The 12,892-nt window shown below is 40.1% G+C and overlaps 1 pseudogene; it reads right to left on the bottom strand.

Moving 5' to 3' along the window:
• Positions 1–202: 202 nt before the first annotated feature.
• Positions 203–12,394, bottom strand: LOC140857286 (uncharacterized; annotated as a pseudogene).
• Between the last annotated feature and the right edge of the window lie 498 nt (positions 12,395–12,892).

Here is a 12,892-nt window from a genome sequence, read left to right as displayed (position 1 = left end):
TATACTAGGAAAAGCTTGGAACTAAACCTGAAAACAAGAAGAGTGGCCTTATTTTACTAATTCAAAGATGCCCATCAGAATCCTACCTTATTGTTGGTTCATATTTGATGCCTAAGCCTCCAAAAAATATAGCACCATGAAAGCACCCATTGGGTGTTTCTCTTGGAGAGAAGTAAGACATCTCTTTAAGAAAATTCTATTAGACTATAGACACCTAGGACAAATAATTTCCGTGTATGTATAGCTATGCAAAAATGACAGATAGATTGTGGATTCAAGTCATCAACAATAATGAAGTCTATAAATCTAATCCAAAAAGTAACAACCATAATTTGGTGGACCCATTAAAACAAATATACAAAATAAATCTAGTTGCAAGAGTTACTTGTTAGCAATAGAATCCGCCACTTTCTTACAGCTGGCATCCCATTCACTTTCACTAAAGAAACCAATGATCGATTGCAAGCATTCATCCAAAATGGGTGACAAGCCCTCAAGCTGACGGTCTAAGAAGAGGTGAATAAGTACAACAAGCAACTCCTCCACTTCAGAAATAGAAAATATAGACCTGAGACTTCTGAAACAGAAACAGAAGAAATATATAAGCATCATAAACTGGGTTATATAATTAACGTCAACAAAATGATGCAGCTTACTAAGTGTACCCATGGAGACCAAATTTAAATATAAAGCTCTTGGAATAACTTTCACATTAAAAATGATATAATTCATATTCAGTAGTTTCTCCAAAAGTTACCTAATTTGACAACAAGCCGACAGAATTTTGATCCATGATATAATGTTTCTGGGTGGCCCTTCACATCCAAAATCTGAAATATGAAAATTTTGAGCTGATTACCAATATCATCAACTGGCAATAACAGACATGTGATTAATTGTATTCCAAAGAAATAAGACATTCTTATCATTAAAGAAAACCATAACTGTAAGGAAAACAATTAGGTTAACCAACAATGTTCACAGTGTCGCCCACAAATTATTTACAAGAGCTATGTTCAAACACATAGAAGTCATGAAACCTGGCAACAATAGCCCTTGTTCCTCTTAAATTTCACAAGGCACATGCCATGGTGCATCTGTATGTTTGAAAACAGAAGGTGAAGAATTTAAACGTACAAAATATGAACAGAAGGGACCTTGCTATCTTAGTTTCATCAACATGTATGTTTGTATTATAAACAAAGCATATATATACAGTGAACACCTAACCTGTTTTAATATCTTGTGAAGGTGATGAATCATACATGTATCCATAGATTTCTAGAGCATCCTTTAGCTTGGAATAGCTAGGAAACCATCCAAGTTTTAATAATGGCTGATCAGCCTGCATAGTTGGTAATATTTAAAACATGTAAAATCAAAGTAAACGTGTAAAATCAAAGTAAACATGATGTAAAAAGCATCAAAAGATTACCTCATTCTTAGACAAGAGAATATTACACCAAAAGTCACATGCAGAAACTTCCAGCTCCTCATTGAGGAATACAGCACTAATGACTCCAAAAGATGAGAATATGATGACAAAATAGCTAACGAATGTATAAGATAATGAAGGTGCAGTACAATGTAAGGAAAACTCACTCTGGTAAAATGTCCAAGATGCTATAGAATCTTCAACAAAACCACAGTTTAAGGCCAATTGTAACAGCCATCCATTAATCAACAAACCCTCCAAAGAGATCTCTGCCACATAGGACGCAAGTAATTGGAGGGGAAAAAAAGGCATAGTCAAATGTAGCTTCTATGAAAATATATAAAGCATAATCAAATGTAACCTCTACTTATAAATTTAAAAAGAAATATGGGATCATTCAAGATGTCATGGAGAAGTCAATTAGCTCATAAATTGCTGTAAGCTATTAGACTATTTAAGTTGGCATATTTTAGCAGGGAAATAAAATCATAAACATAACGATAGGCTGGAAAGTTTTCAAGAGATAACATGACAATGCAGAATGAATTAAACATAAATAGTGAAACCTTTCCCATCGTGCATGTCATAAAAAGAAAAACATATTAAATATTACTTAAAAAACTCAACTGCAACTGTTCTGAAAACTGAGCAAGTTCCTCATCCTTTAACATTGAAAACAAAATGAAATGATTTGTTGTAATTGAGTTTTTGAATAACATAAAAAATGTAAAGTAAAAGAAAAAGGAGATATCTCAACAGTTGTGCAAGGTAGATAGAGAACCATGTAGGAGAAAAAGAAAGTGAAAGAGAAGAAGAATACATAGAAAAGAACTGCAACAAGAAAGGGTTGCTGCCATAGGACAATTGTGTGTGTGGCTGGGCCGCAATTGATCTGAGCACCTCAAACTTGGGTGAAGATAAGCATTGCAGCTCCGTTGGAATGTAACTGAGCCAAGCCTGAATCCGAGTAAAGCAAAGCCTAAAAAGATATGGCTCAATCAAGCTCGGTTAAATATGATGTGGGGTTCGGTTGTGTAGCTAAGGTTCAGATCCACCTCATCCACAAATATTAGAATATGGAGAGCTGGCTGAAAGGGATCCAGAAAGTGTATATACCATTTAACAACCACGGCTTAGTCATATTTTGTATAACTTCTAGTCCTTAATGCAAATTATATAGAAGTTTGTGCACTGTTTTTTATAACATGGAAATTGTACAGGATAGCTACCCTTCCATGCTGTGCAAGTCAGATCAACACAGATAATGTGAGCCACTTAGACAAGTCCATGTATCAGAAGGCCCAGTAAGGCTTGCTGTAGGCATAATATTTATAACGTTGTACGTATGATTGCACATCATTAGTCAGCATACAATCAACAATCGGATCACATCCAAAGCTGATCTTTGGTTTAATTGAGAACTAAAGAAGCTGGAACATTTTAATAGTTCTCTGTTCTCATTCTCTCTTTTCTTTTTCCCCAAACTTGAGCAGAGCTTGGATCAAGCTTGAACCAATACAGAATCAAGCTCGAGCATGATAGATTCCAGTTTGACACAAGCTTGAATTGATTTTTGCTCGATTTAAGGTTATAAAGACGATGACAAAGGCCCATATTCAGCTTGGTTCGAAATTATGCTTGGTTAAGCTTGATCAAATAATAAACAAGCCAAGCTTGATCTTCAACTTCATGCTCAAAAATAATTTTAAGCCAAGCCTGGTTAGACCCTAGCTGATCAAACTCGGCTTGGGTACACCCAATTGTGCAATTTTTAGACATTATTATTAGAGGGCATATTCAGTACCAACAGTTTTTTACCGGGGTAAAATGAAATTAAAAAAAAATCAAAGAAATTACTGACCATCTAGATCAGTCTGGATGGCAATGATTCTTTGCCAAGTTACCAGATAAAACCATAAGTTTGCTTTGGTATAACCGTAATTAAGATGAAATCCATAGCTAAAGAGAGAGAAGCCCATCTCTCACATCCTGTTAGGATTTCCTTCCTCCCTTACCCTCTCACGCCCTCGCTTCACCGGTCCCTCCTTGTAGGGCTTTTCCTCCCCTCTCCCTCCACCACCTTCTACCACGTGAGGCCGGCTTCCTCTGATCCATGCCCGCCCTGAAGAAGCACAAAGCTGAATTGGAGGTGGTTGAGCCCCTTCCACCTCACATGGCTACAAAAAGCTTTAGACTGGATGCAGCCCATTGCTGCAATTGCAATAAGATGATGCTTGTGCCCTCCAGTGCTGAATTCATGGCATCCTCAATGCTTCTGGTCAATGCCCACAACAACAGGATGCGTGCAACATTGGCAAAGGTGAAGCAGATACTTGGGCACTCTTTCCGAGACCTAAGGCTCCTAGAGGAAGTGTTGATCCACCAGTCTTTGCGGGGCACCCATTGTACCAACAGCCCAAGTTCATGGGGGGCACCGCCACTCTTCTTGCTTTCACCAACTATGTACACCTCTCCAACCCCGACATCAATCTTGGCCAACTCTCCACCCTCCACGCCATCAACATCTCTATCAAGAAGCGCATTCGCATCGCCATCCACACCATCTCTACCCTTCATCTGCCACAAACTCACCATCTCTATCTGGCTCGCTTATTGCATCACCATGAGCAGAATCTCTTCTTTAACTATTGATCTCTGGATCAAGTTTCAGAGTTCACAAAGTTGATGATGAGCGAGAGAGGACTTAGAAAGGCGGTCCCATGATGGTAATAGCATGAAAGCATCCAAAGTGATAGCTAACATCATCGAGTCCATCGCTATTGCCATCTACATCAACTGCAATTTCAACCCAAATTGCTTTGGAGGATAAATTTTTGAGTCCGGAATTCTCTTTGCTTTCGCTTCTGGTTTTCTCTTTTTGATTATGGAATGGCTTTAACATGTGATTTGGGAGCAGATTATCAAGACATCATTGGGCCCATAATTACGGCGCACAATTTGAATGAACAATTGGTGACAACACTATGAGCTCTATTAGAAGCAAGGGAAGAGCGTTGACTTCAAGAATTGGAAAAAGAGGCAGATGAATCTTATGAACATATTTGTTGATGGCAAGCTCATTGGAATTGCATCATCGGAGCAGATGATGGCAAAGTTGGGCATTGTGAGAGATACACTAGAGGTGTCTTGCCCCAAGGCGGTGTATATAGATACTAGGCCAAGCTTGCCAAGAGGGGATGGAGCAACAAAAGCCGATAGAGGGATCAAACCAAAAGCTCCACAAACTTAGCTGCAAGAAGTGTTGGCTGAAGCTGACAAGCTTGCCCATCCAAGATCCGTCCATCGGCTCATGGAGCAATGACCCGACGAGTTTGCCCATCCAAGAAGTTATCCTACAGTAAAGCTTATGGAGCTTTTGCTTTGATCCCTCTATCAACGTTGTTGCCCCATTCCCTCTTAGCAAGCACTACTTGGTATCCATAGACACCCTCCAAGCAAGACAGCTTCTCCAGCGCATCCCTCACGGTGTTCAGCTTTGCAATCATCTTATGTTTCAATCATGCAATTCCGACGAGCTTGCCATCGACACACATGTTCATGACATTCATTTACCCCTTCTTTTAGTTCTTGATGTCGACACTCTTTCTTTACTTCTAACAGAACTCGTAGTGTCATCGCTTGCTATTCATCCAAATTGTCAATCATAATTATGGGCTCCAACAATCCCTGATAATCTGCTCCCAAATCATATATTAACGCCATTCCAAGATCAAGAAAAAAATAGAGGCAAAAATAAAGAGAATTCTAGACTCAATAATTTATACTCGAGCAATTCCAGGTTGAAATTATTGTCGATGTGAACATTAGCAGATAAAGGCTCGACAATGTCAGCGAGCACTTTGGAGGCTTTCACGCTATGGCCACTGTAGGGCAAATCTCTGAAATCCTCTCTTTCTCATCACTGACTTTGTGAACTCTGAAACCTAATCAAGAGATCCATACTTAAAAAAGAGATTCCATTTTTGATGATGCAATAAGCGAGATATAGATGGATGGGTGCCATCTAATTGATCTTGCAGGAATTCCAGTGAATGAGGAAAAGGGATGGTGGCAGACAGCGAGACGCACGAGCTTCTCGATAGAGATGTTGGTGGCATGAAAGGCACATAGATGGCCGAGGCTAATGCCAGGGATGGTGACATAGACATAGTTGGTGAAAGTGAAGCAAAGGGCGGCACTCCTCATGATTGGTCAGCTCCTACATGAGCCTTGGGTCTAGACTTGCTTATCGAGCAGGCCAGGTCGGGCTCGGCCCCATATATAACCAAAATTAGCCAGGCCCGAGCTTGGTCAGCTCGGGCTTTAGGCTTACATCCCAAGCTCAAGCCTAGGCCTCAGGCTTAGTTCCTAAGCTCGGGACCGAACCTCGTAGCTTCAAACATTGGTTGGGCCTCGGGCTTTTCGAATCACGACGAAGGGGATGATGATGTGGCAAGGGAATAGAACATCTAGATATCAGAATTGGAAGCGTACAAGGGCATGCGGGATCCATTTTGTACATCTAGGGTTCCTACTGGGCTAGACTAGTCCCTCTCTCTATCGCCCCCAGACACTAAACTCCAGCACTGACCAACAAATGAACAAATGGTTGACCCACCCTGGTCACATTGCACAATCACAAGATTCTTCACAATGCTACTACTCCGATCAGATCCCGCATGCCCTTGTACGCTCCTTGTACTTTCAATGGTAGGATCAGCCTAGCGAGAGGGGGAGTGGACAACGCAGCAAGGAGGCATGATGAGGCAAGGAAGCGATGGGATTAAGGGGATTAGAGATTTAAGGGTTTATAGGTTGGGGTTGTAATTTTGTAAAGCTCTAAGGATATTCAAAGAATATCAAATATATATATTTATTTATTAAAATAACGGGCTTGGGATGGGTCAATGCAAATCGGAGCCCAGTCCATTCAAAAAAGGGTTGAAATTTCTGGCATAGTTCGGCCCCCGGGTCTAAAACTCAAGCCCAAGCCCGTCCACAGTGCACCGAGCTTGGGCGAGCCGCCCAATTTTTGAGCAGGCCTACTCGAATTCGAAAAGAGTGCCCAATATCTAATCCACCTTTGCCACTACCATGTGTATCCTCTCATTGTAGGTATCGACCAAAAGTGGTGAGGATGCCATAAAGTTGGCATTAGAAGCCAAAGGTATCATCTACTTGTGATCGCTATGATGGCAAGCATTTGGCCTGAACCTCTCTGTGGCCATGTGAGTCGGAAGAGGCTCGACCACCCCAAACTTCACTTCACACTTCGTCAAGGGCCGATGAAGCGAGGGTAGTGAGGGGTAAGGGATAAGAAGGAAATCCTAATGGGATGGAACGGATGGGCTCCTCTCTCTTTAGTCTCGGATTTCATCTTAAGTACGGTTATAAGCAAACTTACCATTTTACCTAGTAACCTGAGAAAGAATTATTACAATCCAACCTGATATGCACGATCAATATTTTTTTTGATTTTTTTATTCCATTTTATCTAGATAAAATACTTTTGGTACCGAATAAGCCCTCTTCTTTTAATTTTAAACCATAAGTGGTTCATTTTGCCTTTTCCAATTTTAACCATGTTCGAAATATGCGGACGAGATGAAGAGAGAGAAAGCTGGATAAAATAATTTTGGTACCAAATCAAAATTCTTATTATTATAGGATAGTTAGTTATAGAAGATAGAAAAGCTATCCAGCCTAAATTGATTGATCAACAATAGAAGCACCTAAGTTTAGGCCCCAAAAGAGCATCAAAATTATACCCATTTATACCAACAATAGAAAATACAATAAGTAACCAAAGAACACTCTACAAGAAAGTGCATGAAAGATTATAGGAGTGATTTGATACATATAGAAGGAAAGAGGGGTAAAGCTAGACCGATAATCAAATGGAGAAAAGCAGCAAAAAAGGACTTAATATCTTACCACCTCTCAAAAGGTATGGCCCTAAATTGAGCAACATAGAGGAAAAAGATTTATGTAGCCAACCCTAACAAGTTTGGGGTTAAGGCTTGGTTGAGTTAAGTTGAATTGAGTTGAGACGGCAACAATAGAAAGTACCGAAGGTAACCAAGAAAGTGAACATACTCCTAAAAACAAGTGTACAAAAGGTTATAGAAATGAATGACATGATAAGTATATCTCTTTCCGGTTCTGAACAAATTATGCATTCTTGAAAGCTCATGGGCTTCTTGGCAGCCCTATAAAGCTTATATGTAGATGTCAAAAAAATCTAGCTCAAAAAGAAACTTAGGCAACTACCAATGAAAATGCCTCTATCAAGATATGGGTTAAATCAAACATGTTCTCAATCCAACCATGCCCTTCAGGTACTCCCCTTATAGCTGAGATGTAGATGTCAAAGCAACCTCAGTTGGAAAGGAACCAAGGGTGCGGTGCAAACAAGTCGACCGAGTCGAACAGCTAGAGGCTCAAGCTCAGTTTGAGATCGATCAAGCCCTAATATCCATACTTGAACTCGACTCAATTCAAAAAAAAAAAAAAATACTCGAGATCGACTTGACTTGACTCAAACATCAATTAAGCCAAACTCGAGCTCAAATTCGCACCTTGGTCATAATTAAAAAATATGGTTAAAAGTTAGGACTTAGATTAGATTAAAAAAAATATACATATTATATTTTTAAAATATTAAATTACTAATATATATTGTAAATAAAATATAACATTATTGATATATATATTCTTGACTAGGCTCATGAGCCTTCAGGCCGAGTATTTTGCCACTCAAGTTTGATTTGAAAAAATATTCGAGATACTAGAGCTTGGTAATAGTTAAGTCAAGACGAGCTTGGGCGCAAGTCAAGCTTGAGCAGCTTGTCAGTTAATCAGCTCGTTTGCACCCCTGAAAGGAACACAAACAAGTCACAAGCAACCTCAACTGTCTGAATGCTTTCACAGTTTGTTTCTAAGATCAAATATACAAAGTGCAGATTTTTTCTATCGGCACAACAAGGTTTTGATATAGTTTGATCATCCACTTTAACATGTTTACCCCTCTCATGTAATATTGGATTGCTTGCTATGCACAGACGACTTATTTTGGCAATATGCAACTTCCTAGGCAACTTGACTTAATATTTTTCAAGCAAAGCTAACCCCAAACTATTCTTCCACACTAGATTGTAACCATACCCCACACCATCCCAGATGTCACCAAATAGCCACTGACATGTCCAACTTTATGATCAGAAATTTGCTGTTTGAAGGAAACAACATCCGTGCCTTCTAGAAAATGAATATTCAAGGAGTACTAAAGTTGTCTTTAAAAAGTGGAAAGAAGCTTATGTGATCTTTCCTAGCTCACTAGCACAGATAGATTATATAAAGATAAGTTGGAAAATAGACACCTCAATTTTGCAATGAATGATGTCCATCATGACATTACCGGAAGGAAAATGAAGAAGGGATTATTAGAGAATTTTGGAAATCCAACACATTTAGTCCATGCATTTTAAAATGTTACATGATATATGGATTTAGAAAAAATGAAGGTTGATAAATACTGCTTCATTGAATTTAAATATGGTCAAATAACGATTACAATAAAAGAAGCTTCCTTTAAGAAGAGGTCAAATGTTGGAGTGAAAGTGCAGGCTAGATTCTTCAACAAGCATGGCATCTTAGCTTACAAATTTAACCTACCAAGCACTGGCCACATGATCTGCTTTGCAAAACTTCAGCCTGAATTCCAGATTGCAAACTTCCTTACAATGTCTCATGTTTTTCAGTTCTGCTTCTTCCTAGCACACTAAATGCCTTACCTACCGTGAGTTTGAAAAGGATGTGTGTTTCATGTTGTGCACATAAAGGTATTCACATTGTATTGTTTTCCCTCTTCAGTGCATGATGCTTTCAACATATTTGTGGCAAAGAATGATATAGAAATGTGTACCAAATATCACAATATTGTGACCAAACACAACGTACATATCTGTATCCTTGGGGCTTGCACCCTAATAAAACATGCATTGCATTTCCAGACTTGCTTCTCAAGTTGATCCATAATAAATCTTCTTGCCTCTAAAATGCCAATAAATATGACATGCATACTGACATCTAGTTCCATTTAGAGTTGTAAGGTAAATCCTTATGGTAAAAGAATGTGAAGGTTATTGGCAGGGGTTAGATAGATATGTATCAAACAAAACAACACATGGATATTGCTACTTAAATGTGATAAACAAAAAAGTAGAACTAAAAACCAAAATTGTTGCCCATCAATCCAAAAAAAAAAAAAACACTAACAACTTCCTTGAAACATCCATGGTGTATCACATGATTCTTTACATCAAAAATAACCACTTGCAGAAAAAACATAGGTATTATTGTGCTAACAAAAGCACATCCACTGAAAAAAATATCATATTTACCAACAATATGGCTGCACATACAAATTAAAATATGAGCAGTTAGAATGCTACTCACAAGCTTTGATAAACAAGAGAAGGAATTAAAATAAAGTTGATAAATTAATTGTAAACCTTGTTGGACATTCAGGTCCAAAACTGAATTAAGTTCATTATTTGCAAAAGCTTGCAAAAGTTCACAATTTTCAGGCCCTGTACAACTAATTGGCAATGGATGTTTCTGCAATCCATAACAAAATAGAAGTAATCAATATTGAAAAATATGTTAAATCATGTAGAATCTGTTTAACCTCAAAGACTCAAAAGCATGACATTTAAATGTTTTTAGGAAACCTGACACCCAAAAATCCTCTGACCCCATAAGGGGATTTCATCTTCAGTATTCATCTCATTCACCTATAAACAAAGGCCACATTAGGTGTTGACAACATGATAAAAGTAATTCAATTAACAGATTCAGTCACTCCACTTGCCTCCTTTTGGCATTTTGCAAATAACTTAGAGAATTTTTTCTCATTTTCTTGAGCCTTTTCATCTTCTTCATCTGAATTATTGCCTTTGGACTTCCTTGACCATTTAGACTTACTTTCATGAAGTTTACTTTTCTCCGTATAATAATCAGTAAGAAGATCATCCAAACCTATGACCTTCCTCCTGCAAATAAACATGGTCCACGTCATCTTACATTAGGTTTATATGTCTGACATATATGAACATACAATGTAATGAAAAGTTAAGCATGGAGAAGTTGGTCCATTGTATGAGCAAAGAATCCACTTAGAAATTATTCTCACCAACAGAGGTTCCAGGAAACATTGGTATACGAATACAAAGTTTCAGGTAACAAGCAATACATAAACAACATATGCATAACATAAGCCAAAACAACATTCTTTTGAGTACAAATATGCAGCTGCAACCAATTGAAAGAAGAAATGGCCAAACCTCGCCCACCAGGCACATAATCAAATTTAATTCCAACATAGAATAAGCAACCATGACGATAACAAGATCCCAGCTATCTAGGGTTCACTATAAATATACTATTCTGCCGTCCTATGTTCCATGTCTAATCCCCACCCTCCCCTTTCTCAATCATAGCAACCATCTGCAGGTCCTCCATTATACAAATACTTTTACACTGCTCCAGGGATGAGATCCAGCACATGGTAGGATTCGAGTTTATTTTGGAGAGGGGGATCCAATCCAATTTTGCCCTCAGATATTCACGGAAAAATCTGATTTTTAAACTTATAGGGGATCCGTACCCAATCGAAACATCAACTTACAGAAGCTATAAAACTGACAGCTTTAGCAACAAAAAGAGGCATATCTTCTTCGTCCCATAGTACGATATCTGTTGGGATACCCCGATCGATCCCTCTACGCCGACTCGTCCTCAGACCTGTCCGACCGATGCCCGACTCTACCGATCGGACCGACTGACGACTGCCGACAGTATCCGACCGAAGATGTGTCGGTCGAGCAGACCCACACTGTTTCCGACCGGCCGAGCGGTCGAGCTCAAATCACCGACTCACTGTCGGGGGTGGCAACCGACGTCCGACTTAAGCAAGGCACCAGACCAGCCGACGGTGTCCCCGAATTATCACCCGACGTCCCGACAGCCGAATACCGACGTATGGTCGGCCAACCCTCCCAAATGCCGTACGACCGCTATGGGCTGCTGTCCTTTCAAGGACGTGCTATGCGACCGCCCTGGAGCATTGTCCTACCAAGGACACCGATTGATTCTGACAACCCGCGGCGATTTGACAGCCCCCGATGATTTGACAACTCTCCAGTTGTTCGCACCATTGATGACGGGACCATGCCGCATTCTACTATAAAAGGGGTAAGGCAACAGTCTTGGTAAGCTCCCTGATGCTCCCTCCAGCTCCCAAACTCTCTCTAGCCCTCTCGAGTTGAGCCTCTCATTTTCCACTGTTGCCTAATCTCCTCTCTGACTTGACCGTCGGAGGGTCCCCACCGAAGGCATCTCCGATTGCGGCGATCGGGCGACGGAGGGATTGGCCGCAACAATATATTTTTCTTGTCTTTGGCCTGTCTCTTTCACCAAGGAACCCTGTGACTCACATTTCGCAGCAACTACCGGAATGATCCGTTCCTCATCTTTAACCCGTCTCCCATCTCAAGAGAAAAGATAGCCCTGAAAGATCGATAACGCCTCAAAGGAACGCAAGAAGAGATAGTTGAGACAATACCAACCCAATGGTCCAATTCCAAAAAAACAACTGGCAGCATCAGGCATTCTATTTCAAGAACCCTAATCTAGAGAACAAACGAGAAAACGTCCAGCAACGGGAGAGGGGAAGAGCTAACGAGAGGGCTTAGGGTTTAGGAGGGAGGAGGACCTTTTGGTGGCGGGGTGAGGGATGCTGAGGATCTTATCTTCCATCTCGAAATCCAGAGGGTCGTCGTCCATGGCTGCCTCCGATTCGATTCTTCCTTCCCTTTTCGACGACGACCGCCAGATATTGGAACCGCAAAAGCTCTTGGAAGCGCCAAAATCCTCTCCCAGCGCTGGGACTTGAAAAGAGAGATTACATAAAGGCCGACACGGGGGTTTTGTAGCGTCGCGGACACGCGGATAGCAAAGGCAGATCCGACCCGATTTTGTTTGGTTAGGGTTTGAGTCGGGTCGGACGGGGTTTAGTTAGCGGATTCATCAAGTGTAGCACAAGACAGAGGAGCACAAGAACAGGTCCTTCCTAAACCGGCCCCCAAAAATATCTGCTCGTACTGCAGATCGACGGTGATAATGATATACATCACGATAACATTACAAGATTTAGTCAAACCACTCGTTAGCAGAGAGCAAGAAAAATATCCAATTTTAAATAAATCTAGCTCGAAGCTGGACTAAAAGTGAATATCGTGGAGACCTTAGGCTTGGCCCATGATCAGGTATGCTCGTTTACTAATCATGGAATCCACTGCAAGCTTACAAATAATGGGTAATCTTTCTTCTTCTTCTTTTTTTTTTTTTTTTGATACACAAAGGAGCAAAGCTTCATTAAAAGATAATAAAAGGATA

The sequence above is a fragment of the Elaeis guineensis genome, chromosome 4 (assembly GCF_000442705.2).
Source record: "Elaeis guineensis isolate ETL-2024a chromosome 4, EG11, whole genome shotgun sequence".
Taxonomy (NCBI): Eukaryota; Viridiplantae; Streptophyta; class Magnoliopsida; order Arecales; family Arecaceae; genus Elaeis; species Elaeis guineensis.
The sequence above is the reverse complement of the archived record's forward strand: the minus strand, read 5'-3'. Positions and strand labels throughout refer to the sequence as shown.